A 15,574-nucleotide genomic window follows, 5' to 3' on the forward strand; every position below is an offset into this window, starting at 1 on the left:
ATAGCCATCACTAGCATAATGCACAAAACGTATTATAGCCATCACTAGCATATGTCAATTCAGTGAAAGTGCTGCTTTTGTGATTGAACACATTCTCGGTGTTGTTTTCGACCTCCATTTCACACCGGCTATTTTGGCACCGTGGTTTTTTTAGGGCTAACCCTGCTCCAGGGCACGGCCTGCTAGCACCGGTTGGTGCTATCCCACTTTACAATGTACAAGTGTGATCACACTCGCTTAAGCCCTGGGCTAAGGTGCAGTGCGGAACGTGCCTATTAAAAAGCAAAAAGATGAAAGCAGCTTTGTTCCTTGTTTGGACCAAAATCGGGGTTTGACTGCATGACCTAACAGAACAGCATGCAAACTAAAAGTGACTAAGAGAAAAGAGGAGGGGCTGATCTGTTTGAGTGACAGGGGGGCGGGGCTTGGTGTGTTTCGGGGAAGTAGCCGCAAGAGAAGAAAAAAAATAGTCAACTAATAAAAATGTACTTTACGCACAGCTGAGTGACGTTAGAACATGTTGAATGTGATAAGGATATCTTGGGATAATGATATCTTGGGATAAGGATATCTTGGGATAAGGATATCTTGGGATAATGATATCGTGGGATAATGATATCTTGGCATAAGGATATCTTGGGATACGGATATCTTGGGATAATGATATCTTGGCATAATGATATCTTGGCATAAGGATATCTTGGGATAAGGATATCTTGGGATAATGATATCTTGGCATAAGGATATATTGGGATAAGGATATCTTGGCATAAGGATATCTTGGGATAATGATATCTTGGGATAATGATATCTTGGCATAAGGATATCTTGGGATAAGGATATCTTGGGATAAGGATATCTTGGGATAAGGATATCTTGGCATAAGGATATCGTGGGATAATGATATCTTGGGATAAGGATATCTTGGGATAATGATATCTTGGCATAAGGATATCTTGGGATAATGATATCTTGGGATAAGGATATCTTGGGATAATGATATCTTGGGATAAGGATATTGTGGGATAATGATATCTTGGCATAAGGATATCTTGGGATAATGATATCTTGGCATAAGGATATCTTGGGATAATGATATCTTGGGATAAGGATATCTTGGGATAATGATATCTTGGGATAAGGATATTGTGGGATAATGATATCTTGGGATAAGGATATCTTGGGATAAGGATATCTTGGGATAATGATATCTTGGCATAATGATATCTTGGGATAATGATATATTGGGATAAGGATATCTTGGGATAAGGATATCGTGGGATAATGATATCTTGGCATAAGGATATCTTGGGATAATGATATCTTGGGATAAGGATATCTTGGGATAAGGATATCTTGTGATAAGGATATCTTGCGATAAGGATATATTGGGAAAAGGATATCTTGTGATAAGGATATCTTGTGATAAGGATATCTTGTGATAAGGATATCTTGGGATAAGGATATCTTGGAATAAGGATATATTGGGATAAGGATATCTTGGAATAAGGATATATTTGGATAAGATGAGGCCCAGAATCACACAACTACCCACCCTGACACCCCACATGATATCCACTCCTGACACCCCACATGATACCCACTCCTGACACCCCACATGATATCCACTCCTGACACCCCACATGATACCCACTCCTGACACCCCACATGATATCCACTCCTGACACCCCACATGATACCCACTCCTGACACCCCACATGATATCCACTCCTGACACCCCACATGATACCCATTCCTGACACCCCACATGATACCCACTCCTGACACCCCACATGATACCCACTCCTGACACCCCACATGATACCCACTCCTGACACCCCACATGATACCCACTCCTGACACCCCACATGATACCCACTCCTGACACCCCACATGATACCCACTCCTGACACCCCACATGATACCCACTCCTGACACCCCCCTCCTGACAAACCTCTTCCTCCTGACACGCCCCTCCTCCTGACACCCCCTCCACCTGACACCCCCTCGTGACACTCCCTCCTCCTAACACCCCCTCCTCCTGACACCCCCCTCCTGACACCCCCTCCACCTGACCCTCCCCCTCGTGACACCCCCTCCTCCTAACACCCCCTCCTCCTGACACCCCCCTCCTGACACCCCCTCCACCTGACCCCCCCTCGTGACACCCCTCCTCCTAACACCCCCTCCTGACACCTAGTTCACCACACACACACACACACACACACACTCCTCCACTTCAACAAACAGGGCCATTCAGAGACATCAAAAAGCACCTCTATGCATTGACTGTGTGCAGTGCTGTGGAATTAAACATCTCACTACACGACTCCTGTTGAGCTTGTCACCGTTGACAGAGGCTCATGCTAAAAGCTGCTCTCAGTTAAAGAATATCAGTTATGGCGGATTATCCATAGAGAGAATTATGAGATCAGATAATATAGGATAATATGGTTGTAATGACTCCTAAACACACAATCAGGACGTTACACATAGACACAACGACAATAGACGATAGACGAGAATAACACAGATCGAGCACATGTCTGCTTTAACAACTAGCCACTTCTTATAGATACCGTATGGAAGTTTAGCCTAGTTAGCTAGTTAGCTAGGCTAATTGTTAACGTCAAAATGTTGGCTTTGAGTGTTGACTGCATGCTTCAATAGACCTTTCAGAGTTGTGTAGCTTTTGTTATTCTATAAAAGAAGAAGGATGAATCATTTTTTTTAAAAGAGAACAATTGTAGATGTCTGAAAATGCTTTATCCACATTTTTGTTAAGTGGGAGACAAAGAAAAAGCCTTCTGTCAGATTGATGTCTCAACTATGGTTGAGTAGGCCTCAGCCTACTTTTACGGCTACAATGAACACACTGTTTGGAATACCAGAGCAAATGCAAACTATTGCTGTTTCAGCCAATATCGGTCCCGCCTTTGTGCCTAGTCTGCCTATAAAAAAAAAGCACACTGTCCACTAATCATTTTGAAAAAGGTATTGAATAAACCTAAGTTAATAAGGTATTTTTAAAAAAAATGTAAAAATGTTTTGAAGGAATATTGATTAGCAGAGACAGATTAAATTTTTTTTAAATCTATAAAATGCCTTGGTCATAAACTGTTTAGCCTACAGTACAAAGTAAACAACAACATGTTTACATCAGGCCTTGGAAAACAAACCAGTAGGGACAATAGAAGCATCACATTATTGTTTCCCTAAAATGAAAAATATGAAGCTACTTCTTCCTTTAGAAACCTGCTGTATGATGTCAAATATTGTCTGTAAATTGGAAAAGAAACACACGCGACTCTGGCTGACAAAATAATGATGTCTGTTTCCAACATTAGGGCTGTTTTTCTTTGACTCGGGGGTGTATATGGTTACATATCAGGATATTTTTGACGATATATCGTATCGTATCGTTTTGACAATATCGCAATATTATTTTTGTGATAGTTGGATGGATGTGTCTGAAACAAAACTCCAGCGTTTTTCCTTCATAGCTTGTTCTCCGTTTTCCTTTTTAAAATAGGGAGATAATTCGTTTACAGCCATTTTATTTCCACGATTGATCATTTTCTCATGTCTCTCTCTCTCTCTCTCTCTCGTCCCTCTGCAGCAGACATATGCTTAGCAATACGTGTATGTTCGGAACATCGAATCGCAATGAAATCACAGTATCGAATCGCAATACATATAGAATCGTGAGGTCCCTGGCAAATCCCACCCGACTGTTGTCCTAAAGAAGTCACGTTCGCTGCGTGTTTTGTTTCCTTGCTACGATACTAACGAGTTTCCCAATACTGGTATCGTCCCGGCCCTACAAACAAGTCTGTCTGTGCACCATTTGAAAAGTCCTATTACCTACAGAACGAGTCCTATTACCTACAGAACGAGTCCTATTACCTACAGAACGAGTCCTATTATCTACAGAACTAGTCCTATCATAACCTACAGAACGAATCCTATTACCTACAGAACGAGTCCTATCCTAACCTACAGAACGAGTCCTATTACCTACAGAATGAGTCCTATTACCTACAGAATGAGTCCTATTACCTACAGAACGAGTCCTATCCTAACCTACAGAATGAGTCCTATTACCTACAGAACTAGTCCTATCCTAACCTACAGAACGAGTCCTATCCTAACCTACAGAACGAGTCCTATTACCTACAGAACGTGTCCTATCATAACCTACAGAACGAGTCCTATTACCTACAGAATGAGTCCTATTACCTACAGAACTAGTCCTATCCTAACCTACAGAACGAGTCCTATTACTTACAGACCGAGTCCTATTACCTACAGAACGAGTCCTATTATCTACAGAACGAGTCCTATTACCTACAGAACGAGTCCTATTACCTACAGAACGAGTCCTATCCTAACCTACAGAACGAGTCCTATTACCTACAGAACGAGTCCTATTATCTATAGAACTAGTCCTATCATAACCTACAGAACGAGTCCTATTACCTACAGAACTAGTCCTATCCTAACCTACAGAACGAGTCCTATTACCTACAGAATGAGACCTATTACCTACAGAACGAGTCCTATCCTAACCTACAGAACGAGTCCTATTACCTACAGAACGAGTTCTATTACCTACAGAACGAGTCCTATTACCTACAGAACGAGTCCTATTACCTACAGAACTAGTCCTATCCTAACCTACAGAACGAGTCCTATTACCTACAGAATGAGTCCTATTACCTACAGAATGAGTCCTATTACCTACAGAACGAGTCCTATCCTAACCTACAGAATGAGTCCTATTACCTACAGAACTAGTCCTATCCTAACCTACAGAACGAGTCCTATCCTAACCTACAGAACGAGTCCTATTACCTACAGAACGTGTCCTATCATAACCTACAGAACGAGTCCTATTACCTACAGAATGAGTCCTATTACCTACAGAACGAGTCCTATTACCTACAGAATGAGTCATATTACCTACAGAACGAGTCCTATTATCTACAGAACGAGTCCTATTACCTACAGAACGAGTCCTATTACCTACAGAACGAGTCCTATCCTAACCTACAGAACGAGTCCTATTACCTACAGAACGAGTCCTATTACCTACAGAACGAGTCCTATTATCTACAGAACTAGTCCTATCATAACCTACAGAACGAGTCCTATTACCTACAGAACTAGTCCTATCCTAACCTACAGAACGAGTCCTATTACCTACAGAATGAGTCCTATCCTAACCTACAGAACGAGTCCTATTACCTACAGAATGAGTCCTATCCTAACCTACAGAACGAGTCCTATTACCTACAGAACTCCAGTATGAATCCTCCTTTTAAATCAATACAACATGTTTTACCTAGAAGCATCAAGGCGGCAGGTAGCCTAGCGGTTAGAGCGTTAGACCAGTAACCGAGAATCTGTCGATATGCACTAGAGAAAGGCACTTAGACCTAACCCTAATTGCCCAAGGGTTGTCATTGATAATGGCAGCCCTTGGCAGTCACCCCTCTCTCCGAGGGTGTCTCAGGGAGAGGTAGTGCATGAAACAACCAACCAACCAAACAAAACATGTCCAATTCACACGTATTAATACACACGTGTGCATGTGCGAAATCAGACAAATATAAGAACCCACTATTATGTAATTATATAAAAGGGTTCGGGCAGAATATATATATTTTTTTCACCCAACAAAATGACCCTCAAGCAACCCCTTTAGTTGGAAGAATACAGCTACGGTACCTTTTCAAACTATTACGAAAGTTGTACAACTTTATGTTCTGAAAAGAGTGAGGGAAAGGGGATGCAAGTACTTCCACATTATTACAGGTGGAGCTACATTTGTTGCTACTTGCTTCACTTTCCTACTGAAATGTCCGAATCTCCCTTCTTTTCCTTCTGGATCCAGTAGCTTTGTTGTTTTCTATTGCTTCACTGAAACACTGCAGACTGATCATTAAAGGGGCATGCATGACTCGCTCCTAAACCTTTCCCCATACCATTTAAGACAACCCACCGCAGGTTATTTACAGGCAACAGAGCAGGAACATGTAGGTTAGGCTCCAGACGGCTGCTGCAGCTGAAGTGTGGACTATTACACAGCCCTGTGTGTACTTCAGCAGACGAAGGCAGTGAACCAAATAGCACCCTATATCGTATATAGTGCACTACTTTAGACTGGGACCCTGGTCAAAAGTAGTGCACTATATAGGGAATAGGGTGATATTTGGGACGCATGGAGAAAGTGGTGCTGCCTAAGAAGACCGCTGCTACCGCTCACAGAAAGATAAAACAAGACAACAGCTGCTACCGCTCACAGAATGATAAAACAAGACAACAGCTGCTACATCTCACAGAAATATAAACAAGACAACAGCTGCTACCGCTCACAGAAAGATAAAACAAGACAACAGCTGCTACCGCTCACAGAAATATAAACAAGACAACAGCTGCTACCTCTCACAGAAAAACAAGATAAAACAAGACAAGACAACAGCTGCTACATCTCACAGAAAGATAAAACAAGACAACAGCTGCTACCTCTCAAGACCAGAAAGATAAAACAAGACAACAGCTGCTACCTCTCACAGAATGATAAAACAAGACAACAGCTGCTACATCTCTCACAGAAAGATAAAACAAGACAACAGCTGCTACCTCTCACAGAAAGATAAAACAAGACAACAGCTGCTACCAAGACAACTCACAGAAAGATAAAACAAGACAACAGCTGCTACCTCTCACAGAAAGATAAAACAAGACAACAGCTGCTACATCTCACAGAAATATAAACAAGCAAACAGCTGCTACCGCTCACAGAAATATAAACAAGACAACAGCTGCTACCGCTCACAGAAATATAAACAAGAAACAGCTGCTACCGCTCACAGAAATAAACAAGATAAAACAAGACATATAAACAAGCAAACAGCTGCTACATCTCACAGAAATATAAACAAGCACAACAGCTGCTACCGCTCACAGAAAGATAAAACAAGACAACAGCTGCTACCGCTCACAGAAATATAAACAAGACAACAGCTACTACCGCTCACAGAAATATAAACAAGACAACAGCTGCTACCGCTCACAGACATATAAACAAGACAACAGCTGCTATCGCTCACAGAAAGATAAAACAAGACAACAGCTGCTACTTCTCACTTGAAGACAAACAAGACGACAGCTGCTACCGCTCACAGGAAGGTCCAGGCTGACATCCTACATGATGTACTAGGGTCATGGAGAGGTGGTACTACTATATTACTACATGATGTATTAGGGTCATGGAGAGGTAGTACTACTATATTACTACATGATGTATTAGGGTCATGGAGAGGTAGTACTACTATATTACTACATGATGTATTAGGGTCATGGAGAGGTAGTACTACTATATTACTACATGATGTACTAGGGTCATGGAGAGGTGATACTACTATACAGGATGTATTAGGGTCATGGAGAGGTGATACTACTATACAGGATGTATTAGGGTCATGGAGAGGTGGTACTACTATATTACTAGATGATGTATCACCTGGAGAGGTGATACTACTATACAGGATGTATTAGGGTCATGGAGAGGTGGTACTACTATATTACAGGATGTATCACCATGGAGAGGTGATACTACTATACAGGATGTACTAGGGTCATGGAGAGGTGATACTACTATACAGGATGTACTAGGGTCATGGAGAGGTGATACTACTATACAGGATGTATTAGGGTCATGGAGAGGTGATACTACTAATCTGTGTGCTGTTTGCAAGTGAGACATGTATTGTGGTCCGAACGGCAGTCTATTCCCTCCTACATAAAGCACTACGTTTGACCAGAGCCCCCTATGTGTTGTAAAGAGAATAGGGGTGTCGTTTGGGACATGTGCACTGTTTTCAGTGTCCAGAATGCATTGCAAGTCACTACTAAAAGCACTTCCCATTGATTATTTAATTACAGAGCAGGTCTGAGGCACTACATCAATGTTGTTTCATCAAATAGTGAAGGTATATAAATGAATGGCCAAACCAAATCACACTAAATACCTTATCTTGTTTCCAGATGTAAAAAAAAAAAAAAAAACACAGAAAGTGGAGAGCCACAAACCAATAAATAAATAAAACCATTTAAACATCTGAAAATAGGACAAGAGGACATAATTGTATAAACGTCTCGTCTCTCATTATATAATCTATAGCGTAGTAAACGTAAAATAAACACCTGAAAATAGATCCCCTACATACTGGTCTTTTTTTTTTTTACCTTTATTTAACCAGGCAAGTCAGTTAAGAACATATTCTTATTTTATCTTGACGATAAGGAGAAGAAAAAGGAAACATTTTTTAACTAACCCTAATCTTAACCACAACGCTAACCTTACGCCTAACCCCTAACCATTAAAAACAAAAAGTAAAATGTTTTGTTTTCATGATTTTTTTACAATACATAGCCAATTTTGACTTTGTGACTGTAGTAACTAATGGAAGCCATTGTACCTGTTGTTCACACATGTATTTGCCCTCTCATTGGCTAGAATGGTCCCACCTGATCTTGCCTCTTCCCAGCTGGGTTCCATTTTTTAAAAGATATTTACTTGAATTAATATAATGGATAATCTATGGTGTCACGTTGTTAATGTCCAAAAGAAGTCACAAGCTCTCTCCATTTCCCCTAAAAACACGGAACTTCCGGTTGTTGGGGATTCGGCAAAGGCTAGTCAATATGTAACTGCTGTTGTTCATTATTATAAACTGGGGGGGGTTTCAAGCCCTGAATGCTGATTGGCTGACAGCCGGAGACACAGTATATTGGGGAGGCAGGGTAGCCTAGTGGTTAGAGCGTTGGACTAGTAACCGAAAGGTTGCAAGTTCAAATCCCTGAGATGACAAAGTACAAATCTGTCATTCTGACCTTTAACAAGGCATTTAACCCACTGTTCCTAGGCCGTCATTGAAAATACAAGTTTGTTCTTAACTGACTTGCATAGTTAAATAAAGGTAAAAATATCAGACCGTATACAATTGGAATCACTTTTTTACTGCACTAATTGCATTGGTAACCATTAGCAATAAGGCACCTTGGGGGTTTGTGGTATATGAACAAGTATACAACAGCTAAGGGCTGTATCCAGGTACTCCACAATGCGCTGTGGGTAAGAACAGCCCTTAGCTGTGGTATATTGGCCACACCCCCTCAGGCCTTATTTTAAACCCCTGAGGTGCCTTAATGCTATTATAAACTGGTTACTAAAGTAATTGGAGCAATAAAAACAACATGTTTTGTCATACCCATGGTATATGGTCTCGTATACCACAGCTGTCAGTCAAATCAGCATTCGGAACTGGAACCACCCAGGTTCTAAATGCTTCATTAGAAACAGCTTATGCTTCAGAATGCAGTGCCACTCCTAACAGGCAAACCGCCAAGGTTTCAAGTATCTATGACTAAATACGTTATGAATCATTTTGGACCAACACCTCCCAGTGAATCAGAACAATAAACAAACATGCAATGGTCTATTTGGGTAATTTAAAAAAAAAAAATCTATTTATATTCCTAAGTGTTTTAGTGTACCTCAGGGAAAAAAACACTCAGATAGGTCACGTAAAAATACCAGAGAGACTCACACACAAATACCTCGAAAGATTAAAAAAAAAAAAACAAGTGTGATGTTATCAAGAAAACATGTTTGTTTTTAAAGAACCACACAAACATATTGAAAAACCAAAAGGGTTTTCTAAAGAATGAAAGTAGCCTTCATAAATGTTTCCCTGCCATATGGTGGTCTGTCCTCACACAGAGAGAAAGCTTTTTCCGCGTTCGGGCCATACAGAGATTAGAGATACCACCCCCCCCCCCAGCTGGAAGGTTTCAAACGTCTCCATGGAGAAGGGAGACGTGAGTCAAATATTAAAAACACGTCCCCCGGTAAAAACAATTATAACACACTTTTATTATTGAACCAAACCGTGTGGCATTTTGATGTGAATCAAACAGTAGCTGTATCGAGATAACTGCGTTACATTGTAAGATTGCAGTAAAAAAAATGTTACAGTGCGGTGATGCACAGAATCTAACGCATCCGGACTCATATTTTGATTCAACGTTACCCCAAACTGTTCTCTCACAACGCAAGAAAAGCCCATGTGTGCAAACAAATAGCTGTAACCTACATTAAATAAATAGCTACTGGCTCCACTAGCCTGCCTTAATGTGGAAGTGGATCTAGACACCAAATAAATGTTTTGAGCAAATCGGTGGCTATAGTGCAATAACATTGGGCAGAATAAGATCAACTAGTAGGATTTATTCATATAAACTACATCTATATTTTCAATGAAGAAGGTGGGAAAAGTATTAATGAGTCTACTCAGCTAATCTAACCTAACATGATATAACGTATGGTTAATGTAATGAGATCTAGTAAACTATTAGACTGTATAGTAGGCTAAGGGTAACCAACATTTCCAAGGCAGGCCATGAAAAGTAGAATTGCAATAATGCTGAAATAACAAAAAGTTAAATCGCTAGCCATAACTTCACCTTTGCAAATCTCACCGTACAGTCCTAGTAATTCAGCGGGATACCGATATAACTATAGTAACAGCATAGAAACCCACGATAATCAGGTTAAATAAATAGTCCCAAAAAAAGCAAGTGTTATTAGCTAACTACATACAGTACGTTAGCGCATACCATCTCGTACAGGCACCACATATATCCTTGCACATATGCACCTGTTTTTAGGCCAGTTTGAGAGCCATGAAACGGGCCAGCAGCGACGTGACTAACACCGGCAGCTGCGAAGGGCAACACAGTGAGGTCTGAAATAGCAGCAGGCAAGAAGACAAGGTTTTAATAGCGATCTACCGCGGAGGACCCACCTCGGCCAATGCTAGATAGCTACAGACAGATATCTGGCTTTGGCTTGGGCAAGTTTTGTGCCGTTCTGTAGCTTAATAACAATGCACCAATTAGCTATCCGTATGTACACTTACCCGATTTGCATTCACCGAATTCACGTTAGTTTGCCTGGCTAAGTGTGTAAATGCTCAAACGGAATGGCATGTTGACTTGCCCGTTCCTCTCCTGTTTGTATCCACAGAAGGGAGAATAAGAATGATCTCTCTCTCTCTCTCCTTCTCCTCGCGTGTTCTCCCTAATTCTCAAACACTTTCACTGACAGAGCCGGCAGACTAGATCAGTAGAGCCAAGAAACATCAACGCCACATAGAAGAAGACAGGAGCAGAGATTGATTTTTTATGTTTTTTTTTTTTTTTTTAAATATGAAGCCTTTATTATATATCGGAAACTGACCTTTTAATCTGTGGCATATATTATATTCCTTGAAATCCTCTTCTTTGTAGAAGGACTGAAAAGAAGAACCAGCGGCAACGACCCAGGTGAAGAGAGAGAACTCCTTCTCTGGACGTTTCCAAACAAGTATTAAAGGTGTTCCCGCTGTCGTCTCTGCTAGATGGTAGTGAGTCTCCACAGGAAGCTTGTGTTCGGGTCCACCACCCTGCAGAAGCGCCCAGCCTACCCTACTAAAAAAACGCACCGGTATTTGATTACAAGTCCTATTCTTACTTGCCTTCTCTGCGCTGGTAGGTAGACTGCTTCTGAAAATCAAGTTAAACAACAACAAAAAATAATAAGAAAAACCGAAGGATTACAAGCCAATCACATGACGGGCTAAGTAGCAAAACCACCTCCCGGATCAGCTAGAGAGGTCTACAGTCATTTAGCCAGCTCTATCCCTCCCTCGAGTTCTATCTCTCTCTCTCTCTCTCTCTCTCTCTCTCCGTCTCTCTCTCTCTCTCTCTCTCTCTCTCTCTCTCTCTCTCTCTCTCTCTCTCTCTCTCTCTCTCTCTCACTCTCTCTCTTTCCCTGAGACGCACACAAATGTCTCCTAGCTACGTCTTTGAGCTGTGTCCGAGGAGCCAGAGCCAGCCCTTTAGGAATGAATTCTCCTCCACTCCACTGGCCTGTGTGGGAGGGAGGTAGCGTCTAGATTTACTCCGCCTCAAATTGTCTCTCCACCTTTATTTCCACCGTTCTCTAAAATAGTCTGACATTTAAGCAGCAGCCTAGTGGAAAATAATCATTGAGAAATATGCATAGTATTTCAGACCGTTACCACAGTGACTCAAACACATGAACATGATTAGCCTAGAGCAGGATTGAATAGAATAGAATACAGTAGAATATAATAGAATGGAAACCAAAGATTCCATTCAATTACATGTGATTATTAATAATTAATAATCAAATCGATCAGTCAACCATTGAATCAATCAAATGTATTTACCAAACCCTTTTGACAACAGTTGGCACTATTAAGAACCCAAATGAACTGCGAAATGACTATTGTTAAGTTGTTAAAAAAAAAACCTCTTCAGGATCAGCCCCCTTTTTTTCAATTTTCGCCGAAAATGACATACCCAAATCTAAATGCCTGTAGTTCAGGCCCTGAAGCAAGGATATGCATTTGCTTGGTACCATTTGAAAGGAAACACTTTGAAGTTTACGGAAATTTGAAAGGCTTGTAGGAGAAAATAATGCATTAGATCTGGTAAAAGATAATAGAAAGAGAAAACCAACCATTTTTTGTTATTTGTTTTGTACCATCATCTTTGCAATGCAAGAGAAAGTCCATAATGTATTATTCCAGCCCAGGTGCAATTTACACATTGGCCACTAGATGGCAGCAGTGTATGTGCAAAGTTTATCTGATCCAATGAACCATTGCATTTCTGTTAAAAAAATGTGTATCAAGGCTGCCCAAATGTGCCTAATTTGTTTATTAATAACTTTTCATGTTAAAAACTGCACTCTCCTCAAACAACAGCATGGTATTATTTCACTGTAGTAGCTACTGTAAATTGGAAAGTGCAGTTAGATTAACAAGAATTTAAGCTTTCTGCCCATATCAGATATGTCTATGTCCTGGGAAATGTTCTTGTTACTTACAACCTCATGCTAATTGCATTAGCCTATGTTAGCTAATGCGCAGGGACAGTTCACGAATCCTGAATACGTTTTTTAATGTAAAATGTTTGTTGTACAGTACATATTATTGTACAGTCCACAGATATATGAGCAAAAACTTTTCATGTAAATACAGATTTACATTTTACGGACACTCTTGTACAGAGCAATTTACAGGAGCAATTAGGGTTAAGTGCCTTGCTCAAAGGCACATCAACAGATTGGTCACCTAGTCAGCTCAGGGATTTGAACCAGTGACGCTTCAATACTCAATGCTCTTAACCGCCCCCAGATGGCATATAACAAATATGACAAAGGAGTAGGCCTAAAGTAGGATTTATTGACCACTAGCAGCCATAATTCTGACCCAATAACAGTTATTTTTCACCATAATTCGAACGTAATAAAACTTTTTATTCACCATGACTCTGACCCAATGACATTTCTTATTCACCATGACTCTGATCCAATCACATTTCTTATTCACCATGACTCTGATCCAATCACATTTCTTATTCACCATGACTCTGATCCAATCACATTTCTTATTCACCATGACTCTGATCCAATCACATTTCTTATTCACCATGACTCTGATCCAATCACATTTCTTATTCACCATGACTCTGATCCAATCACATTTCTTATTCACCATACAGCTGACAGCCCATGTTGTTGAGATGAGACATATTTTGGTTTAAGAAGTAAAAAATACTTATTTTAGGAGTGTGATCTGCTGGCTATTTGTTTTAGTGATGTAATTTATTTCTCGCTAGCTAGTCTGTGTTGTTACTGTGCAGTCAGTCTGTGGAAATTGATTGGCTCATGTGAGGACAAGACAATCAAAAATAATTTGATTGAGGTCGCGTTCCCCTGCTCAACCAATGATTGCGTGCAATGCCATCGACTGTGTTATCGATTGACAGATTGCCATAACATATGATGTGGTTAACGGATATGTAAAATACAAGTCCTGGCATTGTTAGATTTGGCAGGTGTCAGCAATGCCTGAGCAGATGAACGTGCCCTGAATCGTCTCTGGTGTTTGATGGGAATTCTTGAAAGAGTGTCTGGAGCTAAGAACATGGTATGTGATTCAAAATTATGCAATGCACTCTGGAATCTGTGCCGGATTAACCGCAAGTAATTAGCTTTAAAACTGCAAATATTACTCTCCGCCACATGGCAAAACGTATAGACTTGCAGGAAATTAACTTTGTCTCTGCAGTCAAGAGGGGAGAGACTAAAGTGTTTAAGGGCCCCCCCAAAAAGTTAGGGCCGGCCCTGAATCAGTTACCCAACCAAGAAAGGGCCCCCCAGTTACCCATGTGGGCCACCTACCTCCTCTCCTCCCCCCATCTGATGATTAGCAGATCGGGCAGCATTGAGATTGGGCTCGTGTGATTGGTGGTTGCTGTAAAATAATTTTTATATCTATATATACATTTCAATGTTTCTCTGCCTGGGCCCTCTACGGGCTTGGGGCCCCTACGGTCTTGGGCCCCCTACGGTCTTGGGCCCCGGGGGCTTCTATTAAACCGCCGCATTATTCAGGCCCTGTAAGGAATAATTTGTCATTTTCTCTGTACTAGACTGCCTGATAATGTAAATCATATCCTACAGTACAGGGGATTGCCCGCCTGTAGTTTAACATAGGCCACTGTTTCTGCTATATTATACTAATGTACTCAATCACAACGTGAGCTAGATCACATTATAATGTCATGTGTGTAGACTGCAGAGCACTTCCTGTTTAGTTTTAACAAAGGCCACCGCATTTGTCATATACCATCAGGGACAATTGTCTGTATATTATCTCAGGTGTAGGCTGGATCGTTTCTGAGGTTATGCTCAATGTTAATTCACATCAAAGGCACTGTCTCGGAGAGAGTCATGTACGTACAGAATGTAATAATGACAGATAATAAGATAACCTGAAAGAGAAAGCAACATGTAAAGAATGCAGGTCTCACTGTGACACTGTGAACGATCCATCTGAAAGTGTCTAATAACAAGTGACCAGGAAATCAACCGATTGGTCACCTAGTCAGCTCAGGGATTTGAACCAGTGACGCTTCAATACTCAATGCTCTTAACCGCCCCCAGATGGCATATAACAAATATGACAAAGGACTAGGCCTAAAGTAGGATTTATTCACCACTAGCTGCCATAATTCTGACCCAATAACAGTTATTTTTCACCATATTTCGAACCTAATAAAAGTTTTTATTCACCATAATTCTGACCCAATCACATTTCTTATTCACCATGACACTGATCCAATCACATTTCTTATTCACCATGACTCTGATCCAATCACATTTCTTATTCACCATGACTCTGATCCAATCATATTTCTTATTCACCATGACTCTGATCCAATCACATTTCTTATTCACCATGACTCTGATCCAATCACATTTCTTATTCACCATGACTCTGACCCAATCACATTTCTTATTCACCATGACTCTGACCCAATCACATTTCTTACTCACCATGACTCTGATCCAATCACATTTCTTATTCACCATGACTCTGATCCAATCACATTTCTTATTCACCATGACTCTGATCCAATCACATTTCTT

The 15,574-nt window shown here is 40.7% G+C and overlaps 1 protein-coding gene across 2 annotated transcripts in view; it reads right to left on the reverse strand.

Annotated features, from left to right (window-relative positions):
- Positions 1–11,942, reverse strand: part of LOC118377521 (dystroglycan 1-like) — a 107,931-nt gene extending 95,989 nt beyond the window's left edge. The window contains exon 1 of one of the 2 annotated variants that reach the window (XM_052526199.1): positions 11,309–11,942. The gene's annotated coding sequence lies outside the window, so the exon portion shown is untranslated. Of the gene's footprint in view, positions 1–10,988; positions 11,163–11,308 lie in introns of those variants that run through there. The other variant, XM_052526200.1, reaches the window with a different exon arrangement.
- Positions 11,943–15,574: the final 3,632 nt, after the last annotated feature.

Source organism: Oncorhynchus keta, chromosome 10 (genome assembly GCF_023373465.1).
Source record: "Oncorhynchus keta strain PuntledgeMale-10-30-2019 chromosome 10, Oket_V2, whole genome shotgun sequence".
Lineage (NCBI taxonomy): Eukaryota > Metazoa > Chordata > Actinopteri > Salmoniformes > Salmonidae > Oncorhynchus > Oncorhynchus keta.